At 44.2% G+C, this 11,478-nt stretch overlaps 1 protein-coding gene and 1 long non-coding RNA gene across 3 annotated transcripts in view; one reads left to right on the plus strand and one right to left on the minus strand.

Annotated features, from left to right (window-relative positions):
* PPARG (peroxisome proliferator activated receptor gamma) overlaps nt 1–5,076 on the minus strand; it is an 85,277-nt gene extending 80,201 nt beyond the window's left edge. The window contains exon 1 of one of the 2 annotated variants that reach the window (XM_068162673.1): nt 5,001–5,076. The gene's annotated coding sequence lies outside the window, so the exon portion shown is untranslated. Of the gene's footprint in view, nt 1–4,966 lie in introns of both variants that reach the window. The other variant, XM_068162674.1, reaches the window with a different exon arrangement.
* Nucleotides 5,077–5,118: 42 nt separating this feature from the next.
* LOC137453417 (uncharacterized) lies at nt 5,119–8,975 on the plus strand. Its single transcript, XR_010990364.1, has 3 exons — nt 5,119–5,190; nt 5,567–5,676; nt 6,671–8,975. It is a non-coding gene; the product is annotated as an uncharacterized lncRNA (long non-coding RNA).
* The last annotated feature ends 2,503 nt before the right edge of the window (nt 8,976–11,478 follow it).

Below are 11,478 nucleotides of genomic sequence, written 5' to 3' on the forward strand. Positions count from 1 at the left end.
TCTCTCTTCCTTTCTTTCCTTTCTCTCTTCCTTTCTTTCTCTCTTTCCTCTCTTTCTTTCTTTCCTTTCTCTCTTTCTTTCTTCCTTTCCTTTCTCTCTTTCTTTCTTCCTTTCCTTTCTCTCTTTCTTTCTTCCTTTCCTTTCTCTCTTTCTTTCTTCCTTTCCTTTCTCTCTTTCTTTCTTCCTTTCCTTTCTCTCTTTCTTTCTTCCTTTCCTTTCTCTCTTTCTTTCTTCCTTTCCTTTCTCTCTTTCTTTCTTCCTTTCCTTTCTCTCTTTCTTTCTTCCTTCTTTTCTTTCTCTCTTTCTTTCTTCCTTCTTTTCTTTCTCTCTTTCTTTCTTTCTTTCTTCCTTCTTTTCTTTCTCTCTTTCTTTCTTTCTTCTTTTCTTTCTCTCTTTCTTCTTTTTATTTTTTTTTTTTTTAATTGCTAATTATCAACCAGCAGAATAGACTTTGGGATTCATAGACTTGAATCCATAGACTTTGTCCTGAATGTTCAGACTGCATGGAAGTGATCTGCTTAGTCATGAGGGGAAAGGGGGTGGTTTATTCAAGTTCACGCAGCATCATCTGCTAGTCCAGTCCAGAAATTCACAACCCACCTTTGGAGGCAGTTATTTATCTTCCCCCCTCAAAGCAGCAGATTTTTTTCCCCTCTATTTGCAGAGAAATCTAGTGAAGCTGCAAAGTGAAAACAACTGTATTAAGGTAACAGAGTGCTGCTTAGAAGTTGGGGGGGGGGGGGAGGGGGAATATTATGTAAATCTGGGGAGGCTTTATCACACCTATACCTACCTTACATAACTTTTAATGTATTTGTCATGTTGCAGATTACACTCTATCAATCTGTGACTGTTATAAGCATAAATCAACACACTGACAATCTAAATTAATACTTCCCCATCAATTTCCCTAGCACATCATGTCTCAGTTGTAAATGTGTAACTGTGGGCATTCCCACAGCCATAGATCATGAAGTGTTAAGGAGAGGGAACAGTATTTTCATTTGAGTGAGTAACAAGGTGGCCTCAATCTTGACTAGGCTGCCTGGTACTGCTGTAACACAGGTAATTAAAAATATCTATATAGTTGGTGTATCATGAAATTTAATTGGGGAGTGAGGTAATTGTTTAGTTCAATTCTCTAGAATGGTTTAGGAGGGGACAAACAGCCCAAATAATATAATGGGAGGTGTGGGTGGAGTGGGAGGAAAATGTGAACCTCATCAAATTTACTTAAGTTCTGTGAAAGTTTCCAGATATGAAGAGTTCAGATGAGGCCTTGCTTTTTACCCCCCTTTTATTAAAAGACTGAATGCCTACAAAAGCTTTAGTAGGATATTTGCTTTGCGGAGTGGGAAGAACTGATGTCTTTGTAGCAACAGGCAGAAGAAGTCTGTATTGCAGCAGGAATGCTGAAGTAGAAGCTTAGCCTTTCTTATAGTTGCCACCTGGATTTTCTCCTTTGTATCTCCTTATACCTGCAAGATCTGGAAGTCCCTCCAGCCCCACTCACCACAGGTACTAGGACTAGGGTGACAACATGCTTAGCACCTGCATTTTCTACACAATTTGTCACTGGAACCTGAGAGAAAGCACAACTGAAAAAAGACAGACTATCCTTCATAGGAAAAAGCAGAAGGCTGGGGGGGGGAACAGACAAAAGAAATGTAAAAGGTTTATCATTTTATGTAGGAATCGATCTGCATTTCATATTCCAGGAGACCTAAATATCTGAAGGCAAATCTTAAAGCTCCTTCATTTTTCATTCTGCCTCCACCGAGGATAGAGGAGTGAGGGGGGATTTCCGCCCCCCCCCCCCCCCCCCCCAAGTACTCTGTAAGAGTTAAATGAAATCCTTAAGAAACAACCTGTTAATGGGAACCCCCTACCTCTGTCTGTGGTATGGCTGTGTAGGACTTGAATATAACCATGTCCTCCTGCTTTGGGTTATTTGTGACTTTTTTTCCTCTCATTGCTTCACAAAAAGTTAACTGAGACAAAAGAACATTTGGTACAGAGTACCTGAAGTGTAAATCCCTGCTCTTAAAAACATCCACAGAATTATGGAAATACAGCATGGAAGAATTAGTACTCCCCAGCTAATATAGCACCGAAGCCAGTGCTATCAGTGAGTAAACCATGAAAATAGCGGCAATGAGTAACGAGAAGTATTGTACCCATGAATTCACCACCAGAGCCTAGCATGGAGAATTTATAATTGCATGTGAATTTCTCTTGAGTAACTGCAGTGGAAAAGTGTTTTCCTGCCTGCCAGAGGAGAAAACAGGAACGTTCCTTGCGACAAAACCCAGTAACTTAATTCCTGAATATCGACGACACACAGCTAGCGGCTCACAACCGGGCTACAAAACAAAAAACCCCCAGCCACTCAAATATATTCAACAATAATCTGAACAGATTCTGTGCTTTAAAAAAAGAAAAGAAAAGAAAAGAAGCCTCAGCAATGAAGGTGAAAACAAAAAAAAAGATTAAAAACAATCAAATCTACTAATTATTTAAGTCCAGCATTGCACAAGAGAAGAGGTTTTGCCCTGCTTTTAAACTTCTCCTTGTTTTGCAGTCTAATTCTTTTGCAAAATTAATTTTATCACCCATGACTCTTAGCAAAAATAATAATAATAAATTTTTTTTTTTTTTTAAATGCTGCTGGGTCTGAATTTATTTTATTCACTTAGAAGTGGACTGTTGGTTGCTTTAAAGAGTTCACAGAAGAGGGGCGATTTAGAAGACGGGTTGAGAGTGGTGGGGTTGGTTTTTCTTTATTGGGATCACAGGGAAGGTTAAAAGGCACAGCTTCAATTTGAATGTTTCCCCCCTTGATTAATCTGGGGGGAGGAGGAGGGAGTGTGTGATTATTATTTATTATATGAGAGAGAAATTTATATCAGGAGAATATTTCCGTGCTGTGATGGAAGTTCCACCGAATGCTGCTGTTTGCTAAAGTGCATTATCCAGGAATGGGACGTTGAGGCATTTCTAAGAAACACATATCATGGCATGGCTCTTTACCCATATACAATCTCTGAACCCCTAACAATTAATGAGATATTTTATAATGAGATATTTTACAAAGCTGATGCCTGAGAAGGTTGAATTGAATTCAAAAGCTGCCTATGTTAAAAAAACCAACCAAAAAACACAGCACCAAAACACCACAAAAACAACCCCGCCACCAAAACCAACCCCGAACAAAAACCTTAACATTGTATTTCAGATTGGTTATCATTCAAAGCCCATGCCAACTATTTTTTCATCTCTCTCTCTCTCTCCCCCTGACAAGCCCATGCTTATTTTGTACCACATGCCTTAACACACTGCTAAGAGTGATTCTTATAATCTCATAATTAAATCTCCAAGCAATTCTGGCAGCAATGTTTTTTGGGGGGGGGGTTTGTGACAGCCAAAGAGAACAATGATGTCAAACACGCGACTTCATGCAAGAAAGTCTGATATTAATGGGAGTGCAAGGGATCAAACTTCTTTTCAAGGTATCAAACTTCTCCTCAAAGGAAAGCACGGAGTATCGCTTGCCACAGTTACTCGGTGTATGCCAGGAATTTTTAGTTAACTAGTAACAAATCATAGTAACCTTTTAAAAGGTAAATTACTGATTAAATTATGGACTAATTGACCGTGGAAAAATATCTTGTGTAGTTGCTGTGAATACTGATTTTTCATATGGGACATTGGAACTACGTTCCGCAGCAAAATCTTGTTGAGAGATGGGCAGCACAAACACGAAGCTAGTTCACCCTCCCCCCCCCCCCCCCCCCCCGACTGCTTACTTCAAGGATAATTATGATTGATCCTTCTGGTTTAAAGGAACCTCGACTGCCCAGCCCGTTAAGAAATTGATAATTTCCTGAGCTTTTCATCAGAACAAACATTGCTCTTACATCACTGATATTAATAAACACATCACTGTTAAGTCAGCACTGAATTGTCGTGTGTACACAGTGGCACAAAGTTACAACACCGCAGGAACTTGCACTCTCCAGTTGTAGAATACCCTGGAGAGAAATGACACCAGGAAGATTACAAAACATTTGCTCCTGCGACCCTGAGGCATTGCCATCAAGACATGAGACATTTCAACACAGCATCTCAGCCGGTGCGGGCTGAGAAAGGCTCCCCGACCTTCCCCGGTTGAGAAATTGCGAACGACAGGGGGAAAAAAAAAAAAGAAAGTCTGTTTCATTCATGAAGTGAATCAGCCAGGTGAGCCCCGGCCAGCGCTTCCCTGCTCGTTCCTTTCCCCCGATCGCAGCAGGAGGGAGCATCCTGCGCTCTGCCCCCGCACCGCGGCTGCTCCCGGCCCCATCCATCCCCGCCGGCTCCGCCAGGCAGCGGATCGCCCCGCTCCGCACCGGGCTGTCCTCAGCATCCTTGCCTCGGAGGGACCACAGCTCGCCCGCAGCTCCCCTGCCCTGCTCGGGTACAGCACCATGGACACAGCGCTCCCCGCCTTGCCAGGAGGCTGCGGAGCGGAGCCGCATACCGGGAGCCCCGCATACCGGGAGCCCCGCACCCCGAGTCTCGTGCCCGGAGCTCCGCAACCCGGGGGAGCCTCCCCCGGCACCATCTCACTGCCGCCTGCCCCGAAGCGGCCTCATTGCCCCCTCTCCGCCCACACAGCGGGCACCGGCAGTCGCCGTTCCCCCAGGGCCATGCCCGAGCGCTCCTACTGCTGCCCCGCGCCCCATAAAGAGCACTCTCACCCCGCTCCCGGCCGCCCCAAGCATCCCCTGCACCACCGCCTCCTGCCCCGGACCGGGGCTCAGCCTTCTCCCGTCCCACAGCCGCACGCTTCCTCACAGCCCCTCCGAGCCTGACCGAGCCCTCGCTGACTCCGCTTCCGACCGAGGCGCCCCCCACACGCCCCTGCCCTCAGCCACATCTCCCCTTAGCCCGGTGCTCGCCTGCCGCCTCCGCCGCACCCCCTCACCTCGGGGGAAGGCTCCCCCGTTGCCCGCACTGACCTGGTGCTGTCAAGTCTCAGCGGGAGAAACTCTTCCCTTCTGGTGGGATAAACTCCCCCGCTCAGCCCGTCCTCCCTGGCCGGCACCGCCCCCCTCCCCCGGCCGGGCCCCGCCTCCCCGCCGGCCCACACGGCCCAGGGGCGAGCCGCCGGCGGCAGTGGGAGCGGTGCCCGGGGCAGCGCGGGGCTCGGTACGTTGCGAGCCGCTGCCTGACTGTGAGGCCGGGCGGGCTGCGGGCTCCGGGCTCAGCGGGACCGAGGGCTGGGGGTGGTGGGGGAGCGCACCGAGGGAAGAGCTGGAGGCGGAAGAGCTGGAGGCGGAGAGGGAAGGGGTGAGCGCAGGGGTGAGCGCGGAGGAGGAGGCGCTGCCCCGCCGTCCTTCAGACCCTGGCCGCTCTGCCCGGCGGGTTCCTATCCGCGGAGCCACATCGCGGCGTGTACCTGAGGGCATCCCGCTGGCCCTGGAGTGGATCTGGAATTTGATCTCTGATCTCTCTAATCTCCCCTAACTGAAAATTCGGGTTTTCCGGCTGCTGACTGCTTTGTCTTTTGCCTTCCCATTTCCAGCTAGCTCCATTCTGCTGCCGCCTCTAGTTGATTTGGTCACTTCCCTCAGTTTGTGTCCCACTGTGGCAGGACTAAAAGCTTGTCTGAAAAGATTCTTAGCGGTGATAGAGGTAAATGCAATCCTTCCCCCCCGCTTTAATTTTTTTAGGTACAGATTCTCTCTCCCTCTATTTCCCCCCCCCCCCCCCACACCCACTCCCAGGAATGCAGAGAGATGGTACAGGCTGTGATCGGTGCGTCTCCAGAGAGAGCAAGTTCCAACAAGCATGTCACCTCCTCCTGTTTCACCCTCCGATTCTTTCACAAAGGAGTTAGATGTAGAAAAAGAGTCACAAGATCAACAAGGCTTTAGAGAGTCATAAGTCAGGATGCCCCAGGATACAACAGTTTATCTTGACAAACTCTTCATCTCCTGGACATCATTAGAAGATTCACAGGATCCCAGATTTGCCTCATTGTGGTTCTTAGTCATCAAGCATTTGGAAAGACAGCCTACATCTGCTTTATTATTTGTATACTGAAGGCAATTTATAGATTGGAGCTGGATACGTCAAAATACCTGCTCTACTTACAGATACCAGCATCGCCTACAGCTTTTTGTTTGTGAGAGCAGTCTTCCTGTCTGCAGAGGCTTGAAGCCTTCTCTTAATTTTTATGAGAGTTATCTCTTTGTATAGGCTTGAAGGAAGCATTACTTCTGCCTTGACACATCAAGGAGTATTTTTCGATTCACACTTTTCCATCCACCTGAATATTTTTTTCAGCCCTAAAAATGTTGAAGTTTTTTGGGGTTTCTTTTTTATTTTCTTTTTTTTTTTTTTCCTTCTTTTTTTTTTTTTTTAATAAGCTCTTTTGTTGTTTTCTTCTTTTAAAGTTTGGTTTGGTTTGGGTTTTTTTTTTTCTTGCCATACAGCACTAATATCTATTCAGTAACACCCTGACTCAGAATTAGGAGGCAGGGATTGGAGAAATGGGCAAAAATAAATCCTCAGGATTAGCTCGAGATGCCACAGAGGAATAAACAGGCAAACGTGGGTAAAGTGATCCAACAATCATAGAAGCTCAAATACCTAATTTGTGTTCATATTTCTAACCCTCTTACAGCAAAATTTCAGGTCAAGTTTCACTAGAAAATTAAAGGAAGAAGGATCGTAGCTGGACACCTCCAGAGAGTTCAGATTTAGCTCTGCTGAGAACAGAAGCAGCGCTGGAGAGTACACTCGGTTTAACTTGAAGTGGCTGGAAAAATAGAGGAGCTCTCCCCAAAAAATCTGAGCTGTAAGATGCAAGTCTTTTCAAACTCCACAAGACCTGGAGCGTCACAAAAATTGGCCAGTGAGAGTGAACATCTGATGGTGACTATAAACTCATTCCTTCAGCGTAGGCTTTTAGTAAATTCATAGGGAAAGGGGAAATATGATGCCTAGTTTAGATCTGAATGAAGTTGCCTGGATGAAATAGGCATAGCTAACTCTGGCCAGAGAAATCAGCCAAACTTCCAGAGAAGGATTACAAAGACCATCATCTTATTTTGTTTCTGTCCTAAGCTTTCTATTCTAGCAAGTTCATCCTCATCAAGCTGAAAGAGTAATCCTGACTCAAGTACAAAATGCTTAGGTTTAATAAATATACATCTTAACAGGTTGAGACAGGGAAAGGGAAAAAAACCCCACAACTTACATACATTAAATTAAATGATCTCTCTAGAAGCATTTTAGCTAATCTTAATTTGAAGACTTAAGAGCTGGAGAACACATCAGTCTTCTCTGGTAGTTAAAAATATGCCTCATTTATAAAGTGAATTAATCTTGTTGAGGGTTTTTTTTTTTCCCCCTTTATCAGCAAAGAGCTGTGGTTTCACTCGTGGAACAGAGAGAGCCAATCGTTTTCAGACCAGATAAGGGAATAAAATAAACTGGGAATTATTTTATCTGCTCCAGAGTTAATGCTGGAGCTTCTTTAGGCAGTCATGAAATGGTCACAATAAAGAGACGATGGATTTCTCCTGCCTTATTTGACGGCCCAGCTTTTGATTACGTGGACTTTCTCCCCTGCTTCTCTGAGAGAATCCCTAAGTTCGGCCGAGGCTTTTCAGCCTTATGAAATAAGAATGAAACTTCAGGCTCAGGCCTTCCTGAATCATGGACAAATCTTCCCTAAGTTCAAAGAGAAGCAGAAAAAGGGCTTCAGTTGCAGCATCAGTTCCAGTGTTAAAACGAGATGATAATTGCCTTCGAAAAAGATCAGTTACACTTTGGTTTTGGTTTGTTGGTTGTTTTTTTTCCCCCTCATTGGATATAAAAGCCATGGTTAGTTCTTCCCATGTGAAAGAATTGCATTTGATGGGATTTTTTTTTTCTTTGAGTCATTCAGCTTTCCATGGTAAGCCTTTTTGAAGAGTTTACTGTGTCTGGAAGGGTGGGGGGGGGGAAATTAGAAAGTCTGCATGCACTTATTGCTGAGTGGATATTATTAATACTAATTGCTGAGAAAAGTGGAAGTGGATTAAAATGAATCAGATGGCAAAAATAATCCCACTGAAACGAGGGAGAGCGCTTTGTGGACTCGCAGGGTGGCTAAGGGATTAGTATGGACCAAGTAACCCCCTGTAAACAGTTTTCTTTCTCTTTTCCATCCTAATGAATGGATTTTTGTGCGGTAGGTTTTCACGCGTGCCAGGTAGGGCCTTCTGCTTTGATCTGAGGTCAGAACAATGAATATATTTTAAGAGCCTCTCTCTGTGATTTTTCTTTCTTTTACAATTACCTCAAAAAAGGTAAAAACCCTACAAGGTCTGCAGAGGTGAAAGATTTATGCCTCTGCCTCTCTCTGCAAATAGGCTGGTTCCAACCTCACTTAATTATGTTGATGTTTCCATCGTGCCTGTGCTTCGGGTCTCTGGGTGCCTCGCAGAAGTTTAACCTCACAAATCATCACGCACTGTGTCCTGTCTCAGTCTTCTGGGGAGAAGGAAAAAGGATCCGGCCAGACTTTAAACATCTAGAGGGCAATCTCCTGCGCCAGCTATAAATCTTGTCACGACAAAGGAATCACGTTCTGATTGTGCAAATTGCATGGCTTTAAAGTAATGGAGTTTAAATAATCTTTAAATATATATATATATATATATAACCTACTGTGTTGCTGCCTGTTTTAAAGTCACCCTCTCTGCTTTCTCTTGGGCTCCACGATGTGTTTTAAATGCATATATCCGGTGTGCTTGTATCGATAGCGAGAACTTCGCCTTAGCAGAGCTTACTCTGTTTTTATTGGCAGGTTTTGGTCTGGGAAGATCTGTTTGTGAAAAAAAAAATAGAATTTCATAATGTCTCACCACATTCCTTGTCATTTTTGACATTTTATATATATATATATATATATATATATATACACACACACATGTTTTTACTTGAAGGAAATCCGAAGTTTCGGCAGCGTTCTCTATGGGCATTTGGCAAAACCTATAGTTTAAGCTTTCTGTTTTTTTCTTGAGGTGGTGGTAGAGGACCGTTCCTTGGTGTGCATCCAGACTCTTTGGAGAGAGCACTCTGGTATTGTTGCGCTTCACACGTTGCACCTCAGATCCAGCAAAAGTGATAGGGCCAGGCATAATGCAGATTGTTCCATAGATAACCGTCGAGCGGGTCAAAACAAGAACCCTCCAGACTAAAAGTGATCCTCCTTTTCCTGAACTTCGAGGCTTAGAGAAAAAGAGAACAAAATCCCAATCGTGCCTGCTTTAAATTCAGTAAGGTCTCCCTCTACAACTAGCAAACCAGGTGGGGGTGCCTCGTTCTGTCACTCCCAGGCAACCAGTGACAGAATGAGAGGACACAGTCTCAAGCTGTGCCAGGGGAGGTTTGGGCTGGGTGTTAGGAAGAAATTATTCCCAGAAAGAAAGATTGACCACTAGAATGTGCTGCCCTGGGAGGTGGTGGAGCCACCGTCCCTGGAAGTGTTTAAAAACAGGCTGGATGAGGCATTCAGTGCCATGGTTTCGTTACTAGATGGTGTTGGGTGATAGGTTGGACTTGATAATCTCTAAGGTCTTTCCCAACCTGCTTAATTCTGTGATTCTTAATTCTGTGATTCTTCATTCTGTGAAGGCCAAGATCACACCAAGCTGCTTACCTCTACATACAATGAGTTTTTTTCAGGGTCATTGGTCTTCCCCCAACTCTTGACTTCACTGACTTAGTTCTCTCCTGAAGAGATTAATATTCTCTCTGGGACTGTCTGGTTCTTCTGCAGCTGGATGCTAGCTTCACGTTCTAGTCTCATTCTGATCACACTGGTACAAATTGCATATCACACACAGACAGCTGGCAAAAGAATAGACAGGAATAACGAGCTCAAGTATATTCTGCTGTCCATCAGGTTTGTTAATCCATCAGAAATGTATTTCTGGAGCAATCATTTTATAGCAACCCAAAGTTTTATGGTCATTTTGAGTCTCATTTAAAACCAGGTTGTCCTAATTTCTCGGGTGATTAAGTTAAGACAGATTTATGAAGGTAACTTATGCAACTTCAGAAGTTCAGATTTCTACAGTTGTACATGCTTAGACATCTTAAATTAGTAGCTGATGCAACCAAGACTTAGAGTTGTGCTAATCTAAGTTGGGAAGGAGGTGGTGAGTCTTGTGGTTAAAGCATGGGACTAGCTGCTGAGAGGTCTAGGTTCTATTCCTGGTTCTGTCACTGACTTCCTGTGGGTCACTAAGTCACATAGCTGCCTCATTTTATTCCTATATGTAATGCAAATAGTGTTTCCATTTGCCAAAGCAGTGTGGGACAGCAGTCATTAGTGGTTATGCAATTATTTTGTGTTCATAAAAGGATTTGTGTCTTAACTATATCAGCAGGCCACAACCTATGTTCCTCATGTCATTCCTTTCATATAATTTTCTGTGTCTTTTCTCTCACAGCAGTTCACTGGTTCCAGTAAAGAAGACTCAAAACTCCAAAGTACACACTGTAACTTGAAGCATCTAGAGGACTTTGCTTCCAGATTCCACCTTAAACATTTGCTCATGAAGAGAGCTGAGTTTTCTTTGTAACAGTGTGAGAAAGGTTCTGTGGTATTTAATCCCTCATAACTGTTCAAAAAGAACTAATTCCACACACCCCCTCCTCCCCCCCATTGTTTCTTTTGGAGGATTGTGTGAAGACCTCTTGGTACTTCTATTTCCTATAACCTTTGTCCTGCTTTATGGGTTTTATACATTGTTGTGATGGAATTAATTTGGAATACTATTTTTAACCCCCCTGCTTTCTACATATTTTACCCTAATCTCCAGAGTCCAAGATGTAGGAAATACTGTCGATCAACTCAATGATGGCTCTGTAGGAAACCAGTATACACCACAGCTACTAAATCCCAGCCAAAGGCAGGGAGTCAAGGGCATCTCCTGGTGTACTGCCTAGCCTTAAGGATTCATTTCTCAGCAGTTCAGTCACCGTGGTATAGATCTCATGTCAGTCACAGAATCACAGAATGTTAGGGGCTGGAAGGGACCTCAAAAGCTCATCCAGTCCAACCCCCCTGCCAGAGCAGGATCACCTATACCAGATCATGCAGGAACACATCCAGGCAGGTCTTGAATACCTCCAGGGAGGGAGACTCCACAACCCTCCTGGGCAGCCCCCTGTAACTTCTATTTCTTCTTCATGTCCATGTAGCTTCTATTTCTATATCTATGGACATGAAGAAGAAATAGAAGTTACAGGGGGCTGCTGTGTCTTTTCAAATGATTGGTAGATTGGGTTACTCACAAACATTTCAAACATTTTTTTCAATTCTTTAGGACAGGTAAAGATAGTAGGGGACTGAAAGGGAATTCAAAGGCATTCAGACTGCCCTATAGATTTAATTATCTCAATTGAAATATCTTCATTAGTCATTACAGCAAA

Source organism: Melanerpes formicivorus, unplaced genomic scaffold (genome assembly GCF_026170545.1).
Source record: "Melanerpes formicivorus ecotype bairdi unplaced genomic scaffold, bMelFor1.0.p_v2 SCAF_66, whole genome shotgun sequence".
In the NCBI taxonomy this organism is placed as follows: Eukaryota; Metazoa; Chordata; class Aves; order Piciformes; family Picidae; genus Melanerpes; species Melanerpes formicivorus.